The 22,894-nt window shown below is 40.2% G+C and overlaps 1 protein-coding gene across 2 annotated transcripts in view; it reads right to left on the bottom strand.

Moving 5' to 3' along the window:
- bcl9 (BCL9 transcription coactivator) overlaps positions 1-22,894 on the bottom strand; it is a 111,938-nt gene that overhangs the window by 54,448 nt on the left and 34,596 nt on the right. For both annotated transcript variants that reach the window (XM_081361867.1, XM_081361866.1), the window contains exon 2: positions 14,000-14,114. The gene's annotated coding sequence lies outside the window, so the exon portion shown is untranslated. The remainder of the gene's footprint in view (positions 1-13,999; positions 14,115-22,894) is intronic.

Here is a 22,894-nt window from a genome sequence, read left to right as displayed (position 1 = left end):
CTGTCAGAGCAGAAACTAAACTGATGCTCTCCGTATGCTTTCTGGCGTCTCCTAGCGCGTTCATATGTAAATTGCGTGAGCTTATTTTGTCCATTAGATCGAAAGATCTGAAAAACACATTCATTTCTGTACCCATAGATCCTCCACTTGAAGAAATCAGGACAGAAGTGGTTAAAAGTGGACTAAAGAAACGGGTTAAAACACCAGGTGTAAACGGGAATGCGTCTCCCTCGTCAACTTGTGATTCGATCGACCAAGATGCATCTTAACGTGTTAACAGGGCCTTAGAGTAAAGAAATAGCTTCCATTCTTACAGCCACAATATTGTGCAGATGCCACCATGATTTTGTTATTTATTCGCGTTTTCCACTTAAACTTTCTCCGTGGAAGATGTGTCCTTATCCCATACATTTTCTTAATTAATGGAGTTTTTTTCTAATGAGGCAGAATTCCCCCAAAAAGTTCCACATAAACTATACATTAGTTAATGGTATTATAGGAAATATACATGTTAATCATTGGCCCTGTACCAAATGATGCCCTCATTCATAGACAAGATGTCTTGTTTTTAGAAATAGCATAGATGTAATTCTGTGGTTCTAGTGAATATCTAAACAGCCATTGCATTCCACACAAGTCTCTCTTGGGCTTTGCCTGAGCCGTGAGATGTTATCTTCAACAGAAATGGATGTGCTTGTCCCACACTAGAAGGTGAGGACTGGACCACCAAGGCTGTGTTGATGGGGGGTTTACACATGTCATCTGTTCAGGCAGGTATCCAGTCATTATGTGGCTGTAGTTTGCACGCCAACCCCTATGCTACATTTCAGATGCAGGTGTCCCTGTCTTCTCCCATCTACCTTTAGAGATACAAATACCTCAACACATGACACTCAAGAGTTTCTATGGACACAAATAAACATCTAAGCAAAAATAAACATTTACACAAACTGCCTCTTTTCGCTTCCCTCTCACGTTAACCATTGTCTCTTGTGTGTGTCTCAGAGGGTGTTTACTGTAATGTAGCTGTAGCGGTTTGTGGTTGTCAGGGTGGCTGAGGAGGCCATTGTGGCGTTTGCTCAACAGACTGAGGTTTTCTTCACTCAACAACATTTATTTCCACATCTTTTCTCTCAGTCAGCAACATGAGATCAGTTCAAAGAGCTTTAGTGTTTTTACTAGGTGTCTCTTGATGTTTCCATGGATTTAATACTGCTCCTAATCACTTGGATTTGTTAAAAGTTAACCACACACTAGAGTGCCTAGTAGTACATATACACAAATGAGCCAAAACATTATGACCACCTGCCTAATATGCTGTTGGTCCACTGCGTGCTGTCAAAATAGCGCCGACCCACTGAGACATGGACTCTACAAGACCTCTAAAGGTGTTCTGTGGGATCTGGCACCAAGACGTTAGCAGCAGATCCTTTAAGTCCTGTAGGTTGCGAAGTGAAACCGAAGAACTTGTTGGTCCAACACATCCCACAGATGCTCAATCTGAGATCTGGGGGATTTGGAGTCCAGGGCAACACCTTGAACTCTTCATGTTCCTCAAAGTATTCCTGAACAATATGTGCAGTGCGGACAGGTGTGTTATCCTGCTGAAACAGGCCACTTTCACCAGGGAACACCACTGTCATGAAGGGGTGTACCTGGTCTGCAACAATGTTTAGGTAGATGGCACGTGTCAAATTCACATCCACATGAATGACCGGACCCAGAGTTTCCCAACAGAACATTGCCCAGAGAATCACACTCCCTCCACTGGCTTGTATCCTGGTGCCATCCCTTGCCCAGGTAAACAGACTGGGTAGCGTTTGTTGCCCTCCTGCATCGAGTCTAGGGCGCCCAACACCCTGTAGCCGGATTGTGGTTTGTCTCACCTCAGACCACTGTTGATCTATCTTTGCAAAATCCTCATCCAAAACATTTGATTCAAAGTTTGATTAGTTTAAAATATAAAAACAATTCTGGTTGTCAGACTTAGTTATAGTATAACTATACCAACTATACTTAGTATAGTTGAACTATACCGGTTCACTTGTGTGAATTTGAAGATAGATAGATAGATAGATAGATAGATAGATAGATAGATAGATAGATAGATAGATAGATAGATAGATAGATAGATAGATAGATAGATAGATAGATAGATAGATTTAGGAAATATGTCAACAGAGGAAAGAAAACTCAACTCTTTGGTCTTTAAAGCAAACTCAGAAAAATGTTGACTTTGTGAAACACAAATGTACATCAATACACATTAGAATCAGTATAAGTGCCTCCCTGCAGATCTGGGACCAGCTCTAGAGAGCCCCTCCACCCCATGGGCAGCGTGACTCAGCAATTCCTGGCAAATAGGCCAGTCAGCACGGCTGCCAGTCAGTCACTAGGTCATCAGGCCAGCCAGCCAGCCAACCAGCAGGATGTCTATATATACTGTGCAGAGAGAGCGTGTTGAGTCTGATAAATAATTGAAGAGCACATTCATTAGCCTAGATTATTTAGCTTAAACGCTGGCTTCAATCCACCACAATCAGAAGTCATTACCTCACAATGAGCAAGGAGGAACATTCAAAGTTACGAGCCAGCACCTGCGGATCAAACAGGGAGGAATAGATTGTGCCTGATGCCAGTAGAGGAAGGAAAGAACAGCAGTGTGCACTCAGGGAAACACTGTTAGAAAAGAAAGCTGTAAGGTTTATGAAGGCATACAGCAAGACTAATGCCTGGCTCACACTACAGGAGTTTTAGGCCGATTTATGCCCGATTTACCCCTCCCGAGAATCTGAGAAAAAATCTTGTCGAGGACCTCGATCGGTTCCGATGTTCGGCGCAGATTATCTGGTAATGTGAGGCGTTCACAGATCGAATCTTGCCCCTCCCGATCTGCTCTCACACAAATCGGGCTCGCCCCGATCATATCAAACATGTTTGATATTTATCGGGATGAGCAAGATTGTGATTACGTCAGTGCTGTCAAAAAGACAGCAGGGCTGTCGTGCTGAAGGAATTTCCCTTGAGATAATTTTAAATGACTCAACTCGATATGCGTTTTTATCTCCATTTATTTATTGCTAAATAAATAAGTATTACGCTGTGGTCAGCAGGCACAAACGTTACATGTTCAGTAATGAAACCGAAACTAAAAAGCGCGTTAAAAAGCGCGTGGATTTCAAAATCAATGCACGCATCACCGGATTTAAAAATGCACATCTAGCTTGTTGCACGCACACATATTATGCCGAAATAACGATAGTATATTATGTTAACATTATTAGCCTAATAATAATAAATCTTTAATTAATATTTGATTGAATGCTGAATGTTGTGCTTGGTCAATTTAATAAAACGAATAGGCTACTTTAATTGTGACAATTAAAATGATTGAATGAATATTAAATATTAAGTGGACAATTTTTGCAATAGTATTTATATGCTATCTAGCACCCCCTCGTTAAAAAAATATCTCGCACCGCCCCTGGCCCACGTATTAAAAAAATGGTCGGGTTTAAATCGGGCTCGGGCTCATAATTACAGTTATGTTAATGTGTTGTGTTGTGTTGTGTCGGGCCGGGCCGGGCTCGGACACAACGTGCATGGGCTCGGGTAGGGGTCGGGCTTGATTTTTTTGGCCCGATCTAAGCTCTTAACTCAAAGTACCGGTAGGTTCAAAGTCTCTGTGCGTGTGTATGTGCGTGCATGCGTGTGTGTCTCATGGCAATGCATATCCCATATGTTTCCATGTTTTTACACTTCAGATCTGCTGCGTCACGTGATCACGTGAGACGCTTCCTCTGGCACGATAATCTTAATAACATTTTGTAGTGTGTGGTGCACCGCGATTTTCAAACCTTGTAGTGTGAGCATGTTTAAGATTTGGGGGAAAAAATCTGCAAAGATTCTCCTTAAGTTTGTGCTTCAACCAGATTTCAAAATCGGTTAGGATTTTAAAACTCCTGTAGTGTGAGCCAGGCATAAAGAAAGATATTCCTCCCAGCCACCCTGGAACAGTCTGCTCTCTGCTGGGCCCCTCGACCCGCTTGGAGGATCGCCAGAACACATACAAACACACTGTCCAACCCACAGCACATCCAGAATTTCTAAAACACATACACGCCAGCTTATTCCAGTACAGAAAGGCATATACTGTACATACACACAAACTCAAAACTCACAGACTGCATATTTATCACTTCATTTAAAAGGGGTCATATTGTGAATAAATCATTATTCATTATGAATTGATCTTTTTACATAGGAAGTAAGGAAAATGAATCCTCCACAAAAATCCTCTTTGCACAGTGTGTTGCTTTAAAAACAGTTCAGTACGTTAATAATGATTAACTTATACATTAGACAAAATATTGTCAGTTACTACTGCGTTTCGTTCGTGAATGAATCAGCATTGTTAAACGAATTGGTTAATGATTCAATGACTCATAAATAAACTAATAAATCTGTGTTTTGAACGGATCGGTTGAATGAATAAATCAGTGACTCACTCAAAAAAGTCATTTGTCGCCACAAATTGTCATAACAAAACCCTCAATTAATGCACAGACCGTCTGGAATGCGCAAACATTGAAAAGTCACGGAGCTGCATGTTGGACTGACTAATCAGAACCAGAACTAACTAACTGTTCTGTTCAATCTTAAAGGTGACATATTATGTCCCTTTTCACAAGATGTAATATAAATCTATGGTGTCCCCAGATGGTGTCTGTGAAATTCCATCTCAAAATACCCCCCAGATTATTTATTATAGCTTGTCAAATTTGCCCTTTTTGGGTGTGAGCAAAAACGCGCCGTTTTTGTGTGTGTCCCTTTAAATGCAAATGAGCTGCTGCTCCCGCCTCCGTTCAGAAGACGGCCAATCCTTTACACAAGCTTCATTCGGATACAATAACAAAACACGCGAAAAATCTCAGAAATAACCAGTGCTGCCTTATGGAGAGACTCAGGAAGTGGTTGCAACTTTTAGACTGCACCTGGACGTTTCTGGATGGTTAGTAGATACATTTATGTAGTTGTGGAGTTACAGTACATTGATTCATCCCATTGACTTGCATGTACAGTCATGTTTAACTTTTATACAAGTTGACATGGTTCCCTGAGGTCTTTATAAGATGGCAGTGACGTTTTTTGGTCAAATGACAGAACTGTTTGTATGCTTTGCTCCAACTTTTTCCATTGCGTTAAAACTGGTTACACTGTTGTTGCTTGTGAAAACCAAATGGCGGCACCACGGGTGTAAACTTGCAGATTATAGGGCGGTAATATTATAATAAGATCCCCTTTCTATGTCAGAAGGGAAGTAAAATCTGATGTCTTATTTTTTTACAGAGAAAGGCTTACCAAAACAAAGTTACTGGGTTGGTAGATGCACCAGGGACCCGATTATAGCACTTAATGGAAAAAGTCAGATTTAACAGTTTATAAGTCACAATTATTGTGTGAATTTGTCACAATGTATTTTGGGTTTTTCACCCAGTTCACATGCAGAGATGTTGAAAGTAATAAGATGTGAAAATGTGCGGTGAAATTAACGATTAGCGAAATTAGCGAACATTTTCTGAGCAAAAAAGGCCCATTTCTATTGTAAATAGTGTAGCTATGTATGAAGTACACACTGAAGTAACGTTCAATACATGCAGCTTTTTAAGCTGTTCAAAGCGACGAATTCTTAAACCCGTTTTGAAAATTTGCATGGGGAAATCTTTCGCCCTCAAGCAAAATTGCAGATTGTGTATACTCCCCTGAAAATTCGTCTGAAATACAGTAGATGTGACCGCACCTAAAGTCTTAAAGGTCCAACAGCCAAAAATCAGTGTATTTAATTGGAAAATGGTCATTTAAGACAAAATTGAATGTTTTGGTCCAAACATTAAAATAATTAAAAACAAGCTCCACAAATGCAGAGAGTGAATATGACTTTCCCTTTTCCCCTCTCTCTCTCTCTCTCTCTATCTCTCTCTCTCTCTTGCAGGTCTCTGTCCTCTTGATAAAGAGCGGTTTGAATATCAATGAGGTTTATTCTCTCCCGGGTCTGCGGCCAGCTGTTATAGAGTGAGCGCCATTCTGCTGCTATTTTGAGGCAAGATACGTAATTAAAAAATCAATACCTTCCGATGAAACCTTTTCACTATACACAACCATACTGACCTTGTTAACACACATCCTGGATCACTTATACCCAAACACAAATACTGCTAAACAACACATGTGGCATCAAGAATAACATCAATTAATTTCCCTGCTTATTTTCTAATATATCTGTTTTCTGAGTCCACATATGTTCAAAGCAATAAAAAGAGAAAAACAAGTTTTTGTAATGGTACATCTTGTGCGTTTGAGATGAGGAGTAGCACCCCTGCGGCTATCCCTGACACTTGAGGCTCGGACGCAATCGTCTGTTTTGACAGCGACAAGACGTGAAGATTTCTGTATGCAAATAAGATGTAAACAGACCATCAGGGAGCCATCTGTGTGGCTGGAACTCCCTGAGTGGGCGGGGCCTCTGTTGCCAGAGAGACGGGCAAGCGAATGAAAGCTCACGGCACCAGTTCGGGTCACCAGTGTAGACCTCTACGAATGTAAACAGAAGTGTTATTACCTCCGTCTTTGCCCGTTTAAGGACCACACTGACATGGCCGTGAATTAGTGTTCGTTTAGTGCTTACAAATGAGTCGACTGTCTACTACACTCTTCACACACACAATAGGGGGAGCTTGGCCAGGCCCTTGTAATTAACTATCCTAAACGAGGAAGGAAAAATGAGGTTGAAGGTTAATATCTACAAGCTTTGTGTGGATACAACATGCTGTTCCATCAGCACTGATAGAGGTTGTCCTCTCATTCTGACCTGAGCAGTGCTGCTGTTTAAAGACAAGTTTAAACCTGGGTAACTTAAACACCGATTGAAACGGGATCCGCGAGACATTTAACTTCTGTAATGTGCAGTATTTTAATGTTCAGTGGGAAATAATGCAGGGTAGGCTTGGATCTGGAATTGATTGATTGAAAAGGGGCCATTCAGCACCAGAATAGAGTCACGTTGACTTGAAGAAAAAAAAACATGGCAATTTGCAAAACATTTAACGTAACTGTAATTTATGAGTGAGACAGAATATTTGTTGGGAAATAATTTAAGAATATTAAAATGTAATAATATTGCAGAATAGCTTGTACTGTTGAATTAAGACAATTTGCTAAGTAGATAGTTTGGATTTCATATAACCTTGAATTTTTTATCTGGATAACAGAGTAAATTTAGTACTGTATTAATATTTATATTGGATTATTGAATTAATATCAAGGCAGGTCACGTTAGTCAAGCTCGCATCAGCTGACTCTCAGCTGATCCACGTCTACCTATAGGAATACGACGCCTATCACTGTATACATATATAAGCTCCTTCAGTATTATCAGCAGCTATCGCGTTTCTCAGGAGCGAATAACCCTCCTCCATCCCCAGCTCCTCCAGTCAGTCAGGATTTGACATTCTGATTCCCCTTGAATCAAAATAAATTCTCGAATCATGTTGTACTTTAAAAATCTTGAATTAATTATATCTGCAATACATTCATGTTGGTTCTGTTCTGTTTACCCTAAGGGGGGTTATTGTTCTCTCCCTGCTCGTATATATGCTAGGCTGCATGGATGCGCAGGGAGTTCTTGCCAAGAACAGAACTATACCACCAATCCTAACTATATGCTAATTGTCAATCGTATTTGACGATTGTGGTCCTGACAGAAGTATTAATATAGCACATTTAAAAGCAACAGACGTTGACCCAAAGTGCACAATTCAGCTATTTGAATAAATACCCTAATAAGAAAGAAATAAAGACCAAATAAAACTCTGAAAACCTCAGCATAGCATTTCTAGGTATGCAGTTTTGGTGCTCAATTTAGGACAGAGTTGATTTTAGGGGAACACTTTGTGTCTCTATGTGTACATGTGTGCGCCATGGAAGTTTTTGCTGTTAGCACTGGAGCTTGTTTCCGAAACACACAAGCATAGTGTTCCAGCAGCACACCCTCTCATGGAGGGAACAAGCTAAAAATATCACACACACACACACACACACACACTTGCAAGAAAGGCAAGGCAATCTCTCTTTTACACACACACACACACACACACACACACACACAGTTCTTTGCCCTCTTTTCAACTACTTAGTGTTGCCACAAATGCCCTCTTAGCACCAAATAACACCCAAACCGCAAATGAGTATCATTATTTATTAAAATCATTAGTTCTAGTATAGTAGTGGAAGTATACAGTTCAGCCTAACCTTCACATACAGTTTTTCTCTCCCTCTCTGAATTAAGCCCAGCACCTTGACTCAACCTTGCCTGCGGCTCTATTCCACCCTAGATCAGCAGATGAACAGCGTAGACCACCAGCATTACATTAATACGTTACAATTTAAAGGCTCTATAGTGCTTATCAAGTTAATTGATTAATTGGCTTTATTTCACTTCATTCTAGACAAAGTTTTCTATAAAGGTGAGACCCTGGGAGCTTGCATTTGATTATTGCATTAGAAAAATGAAAGGAGTCGTTCACCCAAAAAAAGGGAAATTGTGTCATTTCTGTTATTTACTCTTAGCCTGGAAATCCAGACCTAAATCTGAAAGATTAATGGTCTGGCATCGACTAATGAAAATCGGCCAGCTCGAGGGGCGGCACCAAGCATGCATTTGAAAATCTCACTGTACGCAATTGGATAACACTACGACCAATCACAACAAGCCCCATATGCTTAGCTACCAGCGGAGATAACTGGTAGATTAGACTCTTGCCGTATCCGGTCGGCAAAACAGCAAAAACATCCTTCTTGTAAAGGAACGATTCGAGCACCGTCTTCTGTTCCTCTTTTAGAGAAAAAGCCAAGTCAAACTCGTTCATTGTATCGGCCAAAGCCGTTTCAAACAACTGGTGTTCATCCATAGCCATCTTGCAATGTTTACTAATGACTTCGACGTCACAGCGCTGTCGTCATCTGTTTAGTTCGCCTCTGGCCCGCCTATATCAGATAACCCGATGTGATTCGTGCAGCTCGGATACAAGGGCATATTTAATGAGCACAATTACTCGACGCCAAAGTAAACTCGCTGAGCAAATTCAACATGTGCGCTCGCGAGAACTCTGGATTTCCAGGGTAATTTACTCTTCAAATCTGTATGACTTTCTTCCCTCTGTGGAACACAAAGGCCTGGTTTCACAGACAAGGCTTAGATTATGCCAGGATTAGGCCTTAGTTCAAATAGGAGATTTAAGTAGCTTTTTATAAACATGCCCTAGAAAAAACATTACTGGTGTGCATCTTGAGACAAAACAATTGCACTGACACTTTAAGATATGTTAGTACAAGTTACTTTCAGTTCAGACAGCTCAAACATGCATTTTAGTCTGGGACTAGATTTAAACCTTGTCAATGAAACTGGCCAAAAAAGAGGTATTTTTGCAGAATCTTTTCTATACAATAAAAATAGACAGTCAAAGGTAGTTAAACAAAAAGTAGTATGTATGAATTGTAATAGTTTTATGTGAGGAACAGACCAAAAGTTTTTCCCTCTTGCATCATGATTGCTCATGAAATGTGCAAGAACCAACCAGAGTTATTGACCTCAAACCAAACACATTTCAGGTTTGACAACAATGACTTTGGGGATGATTTTCAGCACATAATGGCAAACATTGGATGGTTTGTCACACAAAGCTATATCGTATGACTTCAAATGATTTAGAATATAAGTTATATGGACTGCTTGGCTATTTACTATTTTCATTGTATGGACATGAGTAGCTCAGACATTCTGCTAAACATCTTCTGTGTTCCACAGAAGAGAAAAAGTCATACAGGTTTGGAACAACGCAAGGGTGAGTAGATGATTACAGAACTTCCAGATTGGAAAAATCCAGATTGTGATGGCAAACGATCCAAGCTGTGAACGCAAAAGTTGTGGGCTCAAACTCAAGTAGTGTTGACCCAGGAACTGAGAAGTGCTATGATTTCAGCCCTATTCTGTCACTGTTCTTCCCTGGAGCGCGACACTTCTCCATGTTCCGCCCCAGGTTGTTCCAGAGGGTCTGTCCTGGCAATTATTGTAGCGAAAGTCACTTTAAATGAGAATGTATGTGCTACAAAGCCGAGTGACTAAAAGGATTGCCTGTTTAAAATCCTGACAGACCATACGAGGTTTGTAATATCATGTAACATTTAACTTTGCTATTTATGTTTTATGATTTGTATCCATATCTAAATACCAACCCAAGCTCATTGGAAAAAAATAGAGATATTTCAGCAAAATATTACTTTGCTTCTTGCACACTTTTTGACACTTTCAAAGGGAAATATCCAGTGAGTGTCAGTAAAAGCATGTTCAGTTTTATCCAAAACAGGTGAATGTCAACATTTTATTCAGTTGGTTGTACTTACTGAAGCAGTTTGGAAATTAAATGTCCGGTCAGTAAGGCTAAAACGTTAATGGTCTATTGCGTTCGAAAATAACATACCACCTATACTAAATCCGACCTTAAACCTAACCGAGATTAAAACTCATTGGCTAAAGTAACCATTGTAGTTTATCTTTTTTCTACAAGTCTTTGAGCCTTTTTATGGTGACTCATATGTACCCAAGCACGACACTACACAAGTGCAATACTGTACCAGGCGAGCTACCGAACAAGTTTACTACATCAGAAAAGTGATACATATAGAACTGGTAATATGATTCAAATGTCAAAATGTATACGTTTGCGAATCATGCACTATTGTAAAAGTGTTTTGAGGTCATAAAATTGTATTGCTCAAAATTAAATAATCGCGCAAAAACAAGTGTTTAATAATTGATTAACTAATTTTCTGATAATCAATAATATATCATCATAATTTGTGTGAAAAGTACAGAGCCATGGTGGGATGGGACAAACAATCGTTTCAATGCTTTTGCTTTTGCTTGCTTGTTCCTCCAAGAAACTTTTCGTTCACTTGCAAAAGCACTGAAATATAGTTTTTCATCCCACCTTATATTATTTAATCACAAAAGTTTCTCAGGGAAATGCAAACGTTTTTTGAGTTTTCCTAAAATGGAGGTAGAGGCATGTTTTTTTTTTCCAATGAGTCTAGGTTGCTAAATACTACAGCATGAGATTCTGTAAATGTAAAAAGCTCAAGACGGAAGGGCAAAGGTTATGAATATCTCGGAAAAGACATGGAATTGACTTTGAGAAACTGGTCTCGGTTCAGTGCAATGTTTAAGTGGGGCTGGTACTTTTCCATGCATGATAAAATCACCTCATTGGCCCAAAGCTGTCATCAGAGACGGGGAGCTGTTCCCTACAGCTGGCCTACCTAAAGAGCCCCCTTTTCTCAAAATACACCAACACACGCACACAGGACACATATAACACAACCTCATAATGCGCTGGAAGTCTTTGAACCCATTACGCCGTATGCACACACACTCACAGAGCGACACACACACACAAACAGTGTTTACATCTAGACTATACCCCCTCCCCTTGAGACCCATTCCACATTCCTTCACCAGACTCCCTGCATTCCTCTTCTACTGAGGAGGGGGTCTGACCGACTTTCCCCCTCTTTCTCTTTCTCTATCTTTCTCCTTTTTTCTATCTCTCTCTTGGCCTTTCTTTGTCTTGCCCCTTTCTCCTTCTCTCCCTTAGAGAGAAATGTGTGCGACAGAGAAGTAGATGGGGAGGAGACAAACAACTGGTAAAACAGCAATGATCTGGGTCATCATCTAGAGTTGTCTGATTTAGTTTGAATGCGTGTAAGAAAGACGGCTGCAACAACTGTAAACAGGAAAATACATACATGGCCTCTCTACCAAAATGCTAGGAAGCTGCCTCAAAGTCTACGCCTAAAGGCAGCTGCTTTTGACCATTTTGAAACACCCCCAGCAAACAATTTTGCGTTTAAAAGACGTCTTTTAGTCGTCCAAACACAGCCCTGACGTCTAGGCTAAAACAAGGCAAAATTTGGGCTGTCAGTGAAAATTTAATAGATGTCTAACCATATCCCAAGAATAGACTAGTCATCAATTAGACTAAATGAAATGAAACACCAAATAAAATGAAACCAAACACCTTGTAATCACTGTTGACTTTGCTTACATGATGGAATATGATACATCTCGCAAGTTATTTTGGTAATAACCAAATTCAAGGTTATTTTGGCTAGAAGTGGGTTACTCATATCCGAGTCTATAGTTAACCTAGAGTAGACGGTGAAATGATGGCTATTGCTTGCTTGGTACATAGACAGCAACTTACCACATACCACACAAATAGCACTCCGTTCTGGAGAATCAACAAACTATTGATTTCAATACAGTTTGATGTTAGCATGTTGCTAAGCTAGAACCAGTGCTTGACATTAACTTTTTTGCTCACCAGCCACTGTAGCTAGTGGTTTTCCAAAGTTACCAGCCACTCAGCATTTTCAATAGCCACAATTTTGACATCGATACCATGGGGGAAAATCTTCCATATAGATATTTTTAATATTATCTCATAATTTGGTAGCAGGTATATTAGGCTGCTGTCACTTTAAGTCATCATGTATGGACCCATTATATGGTTACACATGCTTTTTCTTTTGCCTTCTATGTTTCACGTTGAGATGACTATGATGGCAACTTTCTAGGTGTTGGAACAGAGCAACAGACTCAGGGCCCTATTTTAACGATCTGAAACGCAAGTATCAAACGCGAAATGCAAGTAACTTTGTGGGCGGATCTCGACGCAAATCTAAAATGGGTTGGTCTGAAGTAGCTACATTACTCATAGGTGTGGTTTGGGCGTAACGTGAAATAAACCAGAGCGTCATCTCTGGACACCACAATAATTTCCCTTGTGTGGTAATATTTTTCCTTATTATGTATGGTTATGTAGAAATGGGAACTGCTGCCTGCGTCTGTGTAGATGAGACAAGCAAAGTGTATGCGCGTTGTGCACACGCTACATTATGGCCAAGCATGCGCTCTTAAAATAGCATCTAAATAATGCGCCAATGACTTTAGACTAGGTTTTTCCTGGTCTGTGGCAGAATTGTTTTCTGAAACTGCAAAATAGCACCAGGGAACATTTGCACCAGAACAACTTCTCCGTGTTGTTGGAGAAGACACTTGTCTTCTCCAAGTGTTGAGCCGGAACACTTCTCTTTCCGCTGAACCGCCCCTGGGAGCACAAGTTCATTCCCTAATTTACCGACATGCGCCTGTGGAGGGAAAAGTCCGCTGTGTGTCGGGTGCAAAATAGGAATGATACATGTGTCGGTGTATAAAGTCAATTGCGCTGGGTGCAAGATAGGGCCCTCAATGTGGAGCCACACATACCGATGTTATGAAAGACAAGAATAAGCGCCTGTAGCAGTATTGTCCCCATGGTTTTCAGTCTGGTTTTCCCATCTGAGCTGAAGCTAATTCCAGTGAAGTGTTCTTCTCAGGGAAGCAGCGGTAGATTTTCCCCCTCGCTGTCCTCACACACTCCCTGCTTGTTCCCCTAGTCTACAGCCTGATTGTGTGTTCAGCTCAGAGACTCTTTCCTAGGGGCAGACCTGCTGTGTGTGTGTGTGTGTGTGTGTGTGTGTGTGTGTGTGTGTGTGTGTGTGTGTGTGTGTGTGTGTGTGTGTGTGTGTGTGTGTGTGTGTGTGTGTGTGTGTGTGTGTGTGTGTGTGTGTGTGTGTGTGTCGTAAGTCTCTCAAGATGGTTTTGTCTTTGGCTGCACAGAATATTTAATCGGGAATATACACACAAACATGAACACACAATTCTAATGACCTACATTTTACATAAACTACTGTACAATAGCATTCATTTAGTAGTGTAGAGTACACTTTGTTAGTAGTTTCGTGCACATTTCCAAAAGAGAAGTTTGTTATATTTACTATTGTAATGTGCATGCTCATGTTTGATGTTGGCATTTGGCAAAAGATTTTAAACAAAGCAACTTACATTCAAGGTACACATTTTATCAGTTCTTACTTTCCCTGGAAATCGAACCCATGACCTTGGCGTTGCTAGCACCATGCTCCACTGTTTAAGATACACGAAAGCTTCTAACAGGATCCTGAAACAAATGAAATTAAACAAATTATTGATGTCAAATTTAGTGGTGTATTTAGTAATTTCCATGTTTTATTTACTATTGTAGTAATTCATTTAGTAGTGTAGTGTACACTTCCATGTTACATTTAATATTGTATTTTATACCATGGTCTGGGTGAATACTCGATTCTGATTGGCTGCAGGGTGTCCATTAAAAAGTGATAGAGGACACCTAGTAAATAAACCGTCAGGCGTAACCAGGGAAACCAAGTTATTGTTTGTAAAAACTTTAGATTTCGATTGTAAAACTAATTAAAATACAAACTAATGTTTTAAAAATGTGTTATTTGGCAAGTGACCATGGTATAAGCGGGTTAATGCCCTTCGAGGTGTCCATTGTCAGGTATTAACCCATTTAATCCCAAATTTTTCTCAGACACAAAAATATCCAAATCATGTGTCATTAGTATCCCTTTGAAACAATCAATCATAATTTTTTTTAATTTTCATGGAAAAGTGTGTGAAAAAGTGTGTTTTATGATCGGTCACAATTGTGACCGGTGGGATAATGTGTTGTATCAACCATTGGACAGACTGAATATAGGTCTATTTGACCTGTGCTGTGTGTGTGTGTGTGTGTGTGTGTGTGTGTGTGTGTGCGCGTGCGTGTGTGTGTGTGTGTCTCGAGGCCACGGGATAGTATCTCGAGGCCACGGGATAGTATCTCGAGGCCACGGGATAGTATCTCGAGGCCACGGGATAGTATCTCGAGGCAACGGGATAGTGTCTGGAGGCCACGGGATAGTGTCTGGAGGCCACGGGATAGTGTCTGGAGGCCGCAGGATAGTGTCTCGAGGCCGCGGGATAGTGTCTGGAGGCCGCGGGATAGTGTCTGGAGGCCGCGGGATAGTGTCTGGAGGCCGCGGGATAGTGTCTCGAGGCCGCGGGATAGTGTCTGGAGGCCGCGGGATAGTGTCTCGAGGCCGCGGGATAGTGTCTCGAGGCCGCGGGATAGTGTCTCGAGGGAACGAGATAGTATCTGGAGGCCACGGGATAGTGTCTGGAGGCCACGGGATAGTGTCTGGAGGCCACGGGATAGTGTCTCGAGGCCACGGGATAGTGTCTCGAGGCCACGGTATAGTGTCTCGAGGCCACGGGATAGTGTCTCGAGGCCACGGGATAGTGTCTGGAGGCCACGGGATAGTGTCTGGAGGCCACGGGATAGTGTCTGGAGGCCACTGGATAGTGTCTGGAGGCCACTGGATAGTGTCTGGAGGCCACGGGATAGTGTCTGGAGGCCACGGGATAGTGTCTCGAGGCCACGGTATATTGTCTCGAGGCCACGGGATAGTGTCTGGAGGCCACGGGATAGTGTATCGAGGCCACGGGATAGTGTCTGGAGGCCACGGGATAGTGTCTGAAGGCCACGGGATAGTGTATCGAGGCCACGGGATAGTGTCTGGAGGCCACGGTATATTGTCTCGAGGCCACGGGATAGTGTCTTGAGGCCACGGGATAGTGTCTGGAGGCCACGGGATAGTGTCTTGAGGCCACGGGATAGTGTCTGGAGGCCACGGTATAGTGTCTGGAGGCCACGGGATAGTGTCTTGATGCCACGGGATAGTGTCTGGAGGCCACGGGATAGTGTATCGAGGCCACGGGATAGTGTCTGGAGGCCACGGTATAGTGTCCCGAGGCCACGGGAAAGTGTCTCGAGGTCACGTGAAAGTGTCTCGAGGCCATGGGATAGTGTCTTGAGGCCACGGGATAGTGTCTCGAGGCCATGGGATAGTGTCTTGAGGCCACGGGATAGTGTCTCGAGGCCATGGGATAGTGTCTTGAGGCCACGGGATAGTGTCTCGAGGCCATGGGATAGTGTCTTGAGGCCACGGGATAGTATCTTGGACATTTAGGACATTTTGATGGGGGGGGGGGGGTTCAGCTTTTCTTCCTAGACCACTTGTGCGTGTGTGTGTGTGTAAAGTTAGGTAGAATTAGTTAGCTAGCTAGTTTTTGCGTGTGTGTTTGTGTGGAAAGTTGCAGTAGGTAGGATGTTAGGTAGCAGCAGAATTAGCTAGCTAGCTAGTCTTCCTTGGGTCCGTGTGTGTGTGTTTCTTTGTGTGTTTGTGTGTGTGTCTGTGTGTAAAATTAGGTAGAAAATTAGGTAGCAGCAGAAAGTAAGGTAGAACAGTTAGCCTATGTGTATTAGCATGTAGATACAATGGGTTATCCCACCGGTCACTATTGTTGCCGTTGACATGTTTGTGAGTTCTATGACCACATTAAACAAAGTTGAGTAATTGCAAATGCATATATCAATACTAGACACCTTAAACATGATGTGTATCAAAAATCTATGTCCTATCTTTATGTTAACATATTTTAATATCCTTTTCTTTGGGAGCTTTCTTGCTGCCATCCTCTTCTCTTGGCGCAAACAGGAAATAAACAGCTCTGGTCATGTGACAATTTACAGTAAACATGCGACACTGCACATATTTCATTGAGACCCTTTATTATTTCAATATCTGTTGGAAATGCATTGATAGATCATTCAGTAACATTTTTAGAGCCTTAGAAATGAAACATTTTTTTACGGTCACTATTGTGACCGGTGGGATTAAATGGGTTAATGGACTTCGGCGGAGGCAACTGTCCTCCGCGCACGCCTCGCCGTCGTCCATTAATACCTGACAATGGACACCTCGTCAGGCATTAACCCTTACATACAGTACATTTCTGTTTTAGATACGGTACTGTTCAAAAGTTTGGGGTTGTGTGATTTTTTTCTTTTTTTAAATCAGTCTCATGCTCATCAAGTCTACATTTATTTGGTCAAAACTACAGTAAAGAGCAGTAATACTGTGAAATATTATTGCAATTTAAAATAGTCGTATTATTTTTTAATATATTTCAAAATGTAATTTATTCCTGTGATCAAAGCTGAATTTTTGGCATCATTACTCCAGTCTTCAGTGTCTCATGATCCTTCAGAAATCATTCAAATATGGTGATTTGCTGCAAAAAGAAAATCTTATTTTCTATGGTTTATAATGTTATAATATTTTTGTGGAAACCGTGATACATTTTCTCAGGACTCTTTGATAAATAGAAAGTTCAAAAAAAACTTTTGTAACATTATACAATGTCTTTACTGTCACTTTTGATCAATTGATGAGTCCTTACTGACTAAAAATATAGATTAATTAATAATAATATTACCGACCCCAACATTTTGAATGGTAATATATAAGTACTACATACTACATTTCTATATTACATGTACAAGTCTAAACTAAAATTTGCATTTGTAGAATGTAGTGCAGCTACAACTTAAAAACTTAAAACTTTTTATACGACGTCTTTGAAACGTGGCGCTCATGCAAAAGACGCGACCTGAAAAAGCAGCAAGACGCGGTGCAACGGTCAAATATGTCCGTCTAGCGCATTTTTACGTAGAAAAGCAACTGAAACTTAGCACGTTCTGTGTCAACGGCTCCATGAAATTATGTTTATTAGATTACAAGCATCATATTTACTGGAGTGTAAATCGGCCAGCAGGTCCTGAAGCGGAGAGCTGTGTTGGTATGGTAACAGGAATATCAGGGGGGGGGGAAAGGAGATGAGGATAGGTGAGCGAAAGAGAATGAGGAAAAGAGCAAAGAGACAGGAAAACCAGAGGTGAGTTGAGTTCTCAGGGCTTCAGACAGAAATGTCTCTCCAGGTCTCACGCGATCCCTAATTCTTTCTCTTACGTATCTCACTCTTGCTTCTGTCTCTCTGCAGTCACTGTCACTTTTGACCTGATCACTGTTTGCCTCATTCTCCTATTCATGTCCTCTCCATACCAGCCAATGTGTGTGTGTGTGTGTGTGTGGTTGGCCGATTCCATTCTGAGATACTGAAATGTCTCCTCAGTGCACTATTTCTGTCATCGTACTCCCCTGCTGCAGCGGTAATAAGGAACCGAGCTGTGAACTGTGATTCCTGCTCCCAGCAAACCTCTAATCCAATCCTACCACAATACAGCACACATGTAAATTGAATACCACCTCTTAATAGGTTTAAATTTCATTTTTATGTAAAATACGACACACACGCACAGTCTAACTAACACAGTTTTTTGTTTTTTCCAAAAGCCCTCGGCTCTTCAGTAGACAATATGAGCTTTACACTAACTAACGAAATTGTCTCAACAGCAATGAAAGGCTTTGATATATACCCACTTATGACTGATTAAACAGACTTTCTATATTTTATTTGCGCTCTCTTATGCACACATGCATGATAAAACCACCTGTCCAAAACAAAAAGTGTTTGCGTTCGATCCAACACTCGATCGAGCTTAAGAGCAACATTATAATTCATTCAGGGGTGTTTTGCTATGCTCTGCGTTGACTGGCTCAGAAGCAGGAGCAGTTGCATTTCACCCCCACAGTGCTGAATGATAAGTCGAGCCACCAACACGCACCACTGTCAATCAGAGCCGGAATGGCTCACCAGATGGAAGCCATTTTGAATATGTCACTAAACTCAGTTACTTATGCTGCCTTCAAGTCCTCCTGGGAAAAAAAGAACAAATAGATACATTTAATAGATATTTGTCTCGTTTACAATTCCTGACAATGGTAGGAAGCCTTTTTTTAGCACTAATGCAGCAAAATAAAGAGCAAATTGGTACATTTGACATTGGCCTATATTTTTATATTTCCTGACAACAACAGGAATCTTTTTTAGTACTAATGCAACAAAATAAAGAGATGCTTATTAGGTGTGCAAGTGACGCTTTGTGCATTTATTGTGCTGCCGCAGAGAATCATGGGAAATGTAGTTTGGTTGCATGAGCTTGTCAACTCATAAACCAGATAAATGAGTAGTATTTTCTAACTAGCTTGAATACTATTCTTCATCAACAGTACTAAAATAGGCATTTCAACTTTACAGTTAGCATTCACCCCTTATGATCAATATCAATTAGCTTCTGCTAATTCACACACCATATTGGAAAGTCAGAGCTCACTCACGTAAGGGTTAATGCCCGACGAGGTGTCCATTATCTCCGCTGCGCGTCGGACGGTTCACGCCTCGCCGTCGTCCATAAATACCTGACAATGGACACCTCGAAGGGCATTAACCCGCTTATACCATGGTCACTTACGAAAGAAAGAAATATTTAATCAATTAATAATACTTTAATGTGTTTTAGAGTAAAAATCGTGAGGGTTTTTATTTATTAAGTCGAGCGCACTATTTAATATTTCCCGTATACAGGCTTTGCCAAGCAACGTGGCCACAGCGCCCCGACCGCAGCAGTTGATCAGTGAGTTTGAGCCAGCGCAATCATTTAGAACTGTCATCAGGCAAATTGACGGGACGCCTTTCCTAGGTGTACATTATCACTTTTTAATGGACACCCTGCAGCCAATCAGAATCGAGTATTCACCCAGACCATGGTATAAACTGGTATATATGTCACTTAAAGTAGGCTTATGTTGTAAATATGATCACTATGACATGACTTGAAGGCAGCATTAAGCGCTAAATGTGTACATATACAGATGAATGTTTACCGCCCTGACTAGCGTTAGCACCATTCATTCCACATTAATCAAGAAAGCCATTTACTCTAATTAAACAGTGAAATGGGTTGCTGACCTAAGGTAAAGAGGACAAATATATGCAAAGATTAATTCAGTTTCCCTTCATTTGTCTTAAATGGAAATCTTGCGAGTTCCATACACATTCTTAAATCTGAAGAATAGGTGTGAGACGATCTTTAAACCAGATTCATGGTCACTTTGAGCACAAAATGCTATTGAACAGTGACTAAGCAACTACTTTCAATAACAACAACAGCTCATGAGCTTTAATAAGGTACCAGTTGACCCGCAAGCAACTGCAATCCATCATTTGTTAGTTAGGGAATCAATGTGCTGTCACTGTTAAGAGTCCGTACTGAAATATGACCGCAACACTGTCAGCGTCTATAGCGGCTACCAAACTCCTCTATAGAAAACAGTTTTTAATTTTCAATTGTAATGATATCACAAAATGACCATTTTTAATGTATTTTTGATCAAATAAATGCAGCCTTGGTGAGCATAAGCGACTTCTTTCAAGAAATTAAAAAAATCTTACAGACCCCAAAATTTTGAACAGTAGTGTATTTATATGAGAAATGTCTAGAAGTGGAAATATTAAGTAATTTCTGAAATTGATACAACAAATAACAACGACCATTGCATGTTTTTAACATCTGGCTACTGTACGATATGCCGGAAACCTGATATGAATATGAAAGTGTCTCTTTTTTTAACATTTGAAAACCACTAATAAAATATTCCCTTAAATAGTTTTGGCACCAGATAAGATTCCTCAAATTCCTAAATGTCTGGACCCCATTTATCTTATGCTGGTGGAAGAGGGGAAAAAAACAGGGCACTCACTTATTCGCTATCCATTCATTCCTGTCCTCTAGTTCTCTTAAGAGTCACAGGTCCTGACAATACAGCCTCTGTTCTATGAGGAAGATCTCAAACCAGCAGAAAGGCACTCAGCAAGAGTGCTCCATCTGAACGCCTGTCCTTTTTAGTCTAAACAACAAGGATTTTTGTTTTATATTTATACATTTAAAAAAGCATATATCAGAAATATTCTTTAGAAGGTTTCCTTAGAAATAGACAAATGTTTTACAAAAATATTCAGCCATAATATAATTCCATGACAACTATAAATTCATAAACACCCTTTCTTTTACTGGAAGACGATGGCATAAACTTCAAAACATTACTGATTTGTGAACCTTATTTTAGCTCTATTTAGGTCCTTTTTGCAATTGTAAGTTAGTTACTCTTAAAAGTGATCAGTTGACTTAACTTAAAAAAAGTGAGGAAACCCACTGCCTTAAAATTATTAAGTAATAAAACATTTTTGATTTTTAAACTGCACCAGACGACGTGACAAAGGCAAATCGAATCCATAATAATCAGTGATGTTGTCTCTGGATATGGCGCCACACGACACGACAAATTCCCGACAGTAAACTGGGATGCCTCGTTCTATTTCTGACGTACTTCAACTGCTCGCACTACTTTCAAGCTGTTGCGACGCAACACGACTCGACAACTGTCATGTCCGGTGTTGACACTTGTGTTAGAGGAAAAGGTTCTTCTGTCAGGCACGTCATATATAGAACCTTTTAGGGGTTCACATCATTTTATGGATTTATTTTAGGGCTGTCAAAAGATTAATCGCGATTAATCGCATCCAAAATAAAAGTTTGTGTTTACATAATATATGTGTGTGTACTCTGTATAATTATTTTGTATATATAAATACACACAGATGCATGTATATATTTAAGAAATATTTGCATACATATACTGTATATATTTATATATAATTTATATTATATATAAATATAATTTTTTATATATAAATTACACATTTTTCTTAAATATATACAAGCATGTGTGTGTATTTATATATACAAATTTAAGTATACACAGTACACACACATATATTATTTAAACACAAACTTTTATTTTGGATGCGATTAATCGCGATTAATCTTTTGACAGCCCTAATTTATTTTTAATTTTGTTTTCATTTATTTAATTACATTGTATGAATTAAGCAGCTCGTAACCGTAAAAACACTGTTTTTCATTTCAAATTTAAAAAAACTTTTTTCTTTTGTCAAAACAACTTGGATAATTAATGTGGTTCAGATAAAATAATATTTTGAGTTTCTGTTGATTAAACCAACTAAAAAAATGTATTTCAATGAACTCAAACTTTTAAGGCAACCAGGGTAACTTACTTTTTTAAGTTAAACCAACAGTCATTTTTACAGTGTACTTCATCACTAGAACCAAGTTAAATAACTCATTAAATATGAAAGTATTATTCAATCATAAGACATTTCTCCTTATATAGAACCTTTTTGGCATAAAGAGTTCTTTAAAATTGAGTCAAGAACCCTAGGATTCTATATAGAACCCCATCAAACTTTTTTTTCTAAGAGTGAATCTAATTCCTTTGTGAGAAACCAGGCCCAGAAATTTCCCTCTTGGTCACCAACAATCCAACCATGTTTTCGTATACCTTGCCTCATACCTGAAATCAATTAAGTAGGCCAACAGGATGAGATACCCTACGAATTCTAGCCACACTAAATTTTACGTGTGCAGATTCTTTACACCAGCTCAATCAAATATCGCTTCTCTCCACAGACAGAAAAGTTTGGGCTCAAGGAGTGGACTCAATAAACTGCAGCAGAACCACTAGACCGATCTGAAATAAATATAGCAGTTTGACATAAAATAGCTAAAGGGGTCCATTTTGATAGGAAAGCTGAAATTTTTGTCTAGAATGAAATAAGGGCTTTAGTCTGTGCATATCATGTAGACAGTTCAAACAATAAGTCAGACAGTTTCGCTCCAGTCCAGGCTTCTCTGCTCTATCATAAATAGCACTATGCAAATGGGGGATGGGGAAACCTGGAGAGCTGTAAATGAGAGAGAAATCAAGAGAGATGAGGGGAGTTTCAGGGACCGAGTGAGTAATGGATATGGAGAGAGACAGTATGAGGGAGGCGTCAGGAGGAACACTGTTTATGTGTGTTGCACAGTTTACTCAAGCATGTATTTATATGGGAAGGACATATGTGTGAATGTGTGTGAGTGTGTTGAGACCCAGTGGTCTGAAGCCTGATACTGGCCCCCAGTATGCAGCTGCTCCCTCTGTCTGTCTGTCTGTCTGTCTGTCTCTTTTTTTGCTTTCTCTCAGCGCTATAGGATGA

The sequence above is a fragment of the Scardinius erythrophthalmus genome (assembly GCF_964197995.2).
Source record: "Scardinius erythrophthalmus genome assembly, chromosome: 3".
NCBI classification, from domain to species: domain Eukaryota; kingdom Metazoa; phylum Chordata; class Actinopteri; order Cypriniformes; family Leuciscidae; genus Scardinius; species Scardinius erythrophthalmus.
Note: the sequence above shows the minus strand (reverse complement) of the source record. Positions and strands in the feature narration are given on the sequence as shown.